The sequence below is a fragment of the Thunnus maccoyii genome, chromosome 8, assembly GCF_910596095.1.
Source record: "Thunnus maccoyii chromosome 8, fThuMac1.1, whole genome shotgun sequence".
NCBI classification, from domain to species: domain Eukaryota; kingdom Metazoa; phylum Chordata; class Actinopteri; order Scombriformes; family Scombridae; genus Thunnus; species Thunnus maccoyii.
In genome coordinates, this window is record NC_056540.1 from 886,802 (window position 1) to 890,192 (window position 3,391).

A 3,391-nucleotide genomic window follows, 5' to 3' on the forward strand; every position below is an offset into this window, starting at 1 on the left:
TGCACCTTGGGTGCCAAAATTTCAAGGACATGATCGTGATTTAAAATATGAGGAATGGAAGGAGCAATTGCAAGGCTTTTTAGACACACAAAACTTGACTGAACCACAAAAGGTTAGGATTTTAATGGGGTCACTAACTGGGCTGGCTAAGAGGCAAATCAGTGTTTTAGAGGAGGACGAATGAGATAGAGCTGCTAAGGTCTTTGCTGCTCTCGATAACCTGTATGCAGAGAAAGTCTCTGTGTCTGCATTAAGGTCACAGTTTTCTATGTTTGCTTATTTTGTCTTGGGTTTAATTATGATTATTTATATACATTTAGTATGGTTTACTAACTTTTTTGCATGTATTATGTTGAATTCTAGTGTGTGTGTAGTTTCTGTTGTGATTTTCACTTGGCCACAGCCATCAATAAAATAGAACACACCTGTGTGGAGGTAATCAACGTGCGGAGGTAATCGGGGTGGGAGCACAGACAAAGAAAGCCATCATTGCTGCAGGAGAACACAAGGAAGATGGAGCGGGACGCAGAGCCACAGAGCGCAACAGGCAGATGCAGCTGCAGAGCCAAAGGGCAGTCCAAGGAGCTGAGGCCACGAGTTATACTCACTCTGGCAAGCTACACACATTCTGGACAGCTGGGGCAAGCTGTCCAGACAAGGTGTAAGTACAGTGAAACAGGGGTGGGCGAGGACTGGAGTGAGGGCAGGCGTTGGCTCCCCATCAGTGGTTTCCTCCTTTTACTTTCTAGGCAGCAGCAGTGGTGCGTGAGTGTGGGGCAGCAGCGGAAGGGACAAGATGGCTACGGAGCTAAAAGTGGATTGGAGAGGGCGGCATGTTGGTGGAGCGGCTGGATAATTGGACACAGTGACGGACTGGCAAGAGACTCTGTACTGTAAAAAGAGACTTAATTCCTTTTATCCTATATTTATTGGACTTTAATCTTTTTACTTTTTTACCATTTTACACAAAGCCTTGGTTTTAGATTGCTAGTTTTAATAACCTTGCATTGTACATCCATATTTATCGAATCATTTGTGAATAAATTATTCAACTGGATTCTGTCTCGTTTGGGTAATTTCTACTGCTCACTCCTGTTAAGACGGACATACAAGAGTCCTAGGCTCTCTCCTAGGTGGCATTGTCTGTAGCAAACCTCTTCATCGGCCACAGAAATTGGCATTGTTGGCAGGATAACAGGACTGTGAGTTGTGTTTTTACTGGCCACATAAAGCTCAGTTGGACATTTAAAAGAAATAAATCAGACAAGAGGGGACAATGATAGGATCTCTAGGATGACACTTCTCAGATTTGTCTCGTGAAAGTCTCAGCAGCCTAGTCACCGGAATAAAATGTTGGCATTGTACGTTTCTGCAAACCATGGATATGTGGAATCTGTATGTTTCAATGCATTTAATATGTGGCATATCAACATTTCTACAATACATACCATTGGTATTTTTACTGAGACGTTGGGACATTTGTAGCCGTTTTTCTGGCAACAAAACCGGGTATTTTAGCCCGAAGCATGATCTTTTCCTAACCCTAACCAAGTGGTTTTTGTGCCTAAACTTAACCGGACCTTAACCACAGCATTGTCACACCATAAAACATGATTATTCAACTGATGACAGCCATTTAATTCGGTGTTACATGTCACACGAAAGCTTAAAATGTGATCAACATTAAAACATAGAGATTGAAACGCATCCATGGTTTGCAGAAACGTAAAATGCCAACGTTTTATTCTGACGAATAGGTTGGTCTCAGACTCATCTCACATTCTTCTCTTTACTATAACCAATCAGGTTATTACCACAGTCCCTCACAACTCCTGCTACCACAGCAAAGTCAGCTTTCACTTGGAAATGATGATGCTGTAAGCTATACAAATGCAAACCAGACAATCAAGGTAGTAGGAGAACTGTGATTCCTGTTCTACATTGAAGAGCTCCAAATATTTCAAATGTGTAATACCAAAAGTCAAGTTTACTAATTTATTTTGGTTCATGTTTTTTATCATTTATTTTGCAGAGGTTGGTTATAATCTTTTTCTTAAAGGTACTCAAGCCATTTTAAAGGATTATAGTGATCATGTATAAGCAAATGAGCTCTGATATTTACATGCATTTATCACTTCCCAAGCTCCCACTCACTGAATGTAAATTAATGAATTTTTCTCTGTGGCTTAGGGTGAATACCACTGATAAAATTTCTTCCATTTTCCCCTTAATATTCAGTGTTAAACCAACTCCAAAACTCTCTGGATGTGTATCATTCTCAGAAAACCTCCTGCGTCTCGTGTGTGTTCATGTCGACAACAACAGTGAACACAACAGCTGTGAGTGCGGTGCCAAAGCTTTGTGTCCATCCTGTAGGTCCCGGATGATGCCACTGGATTTTGCATGTCTAAATGATAGAAATCACTAATGTTATTAAAATACATTGTTATAAATTATTAATTTCTGATGAACGTGTGACGCAATTAGATTGCTACATTAAAAACATTTTATTAGAGATTGTTATTTATTTTGCAAAACTATTGTCCATCAGTTGTTTTCATTAGTTACATTTGCTTTGTGTGTATGTTGAGACTGGCATCCACTGTCAATAGAGTATTTGAAGTTCAGTGCTTGACTGTCATATGTATCACTGTTTGTACGGACGTAGCTGGGCTCATGGATGTAGTTGCATGTAGTAGTGTGTGTGTGTGTGTGTGTGTGTGTGTGTGTGTGTGTGTGTGTGTGTGTGTGCAAGATTAAAGGGATTGTGACAAAAATGCCCTTAAAAGTTCATATCAACTAAAATAGAGGGGCCAGAAATAGCACTGATAATTAGGGCTGCCCTTGCATTTCACCCCATTCACTCTTCTTTCATTAAGTTGTCAACTGTTCACCTGTGAATCTGAGTGCTGTTCCCTGTGGGCTACTGTAGGTGATTCATGAGAATCATTTGTTTTCCAGTGTGCTCAGCGAGAGAACAATTGAGAAGATTTTAATGAGTAAACATCTTATTCTAAAGCCTAGAGCACCACCAAATGTTGGCAAAGCAAAGTAGTAGGTCTGGCCCCATACGAAGCACTTCACACAAACTAACCAACCAATATAATGTAATATTCAGCTGTGATGGGACATAAGATCAGCTCATTAGAGACAGAGAGGTGAAAACACTACTATCTGCCTCTGTGTTGCTGCTCGAGCATCATGAAATATGTTAAAGAGCAACTAAATAGCAGCTGGAAATCTTGTTTTTGCTGACCTCTTCTCACCCTGTTACAGTGATGTAGAAGTGTTCTGCAGGGTTTGTCAGTATATGGTGACATCACTGTTGGGTGTGGTCAGGGGTGCAAATAGACCTGAACCTTCCGACCAGAAGAAGTCAGTGAAACACTGC

At 40.7% G+C, this 3,391-nt stretch overlaps 1 long non-coding RNA gene across 1 annotated transcript; it reads left to right on the forward strand.

The window, feature by feature from the left end:
- Positions 1–467: 467 nt before the first annotated feature.
- LOC121902386 lies at positions 468–1,057 on the forward strand. The gene is made up of 2 exons (XR_006097527.1): positions 468–661; positions 750–1,057. It is a non-coding gene; the product is annotated as an uncharacterized LOC121902386 (long non-coding RNA).
- The last annotated feature ends 2,334 nt before the right edge of the window (positions 1,058–3,391 follow it).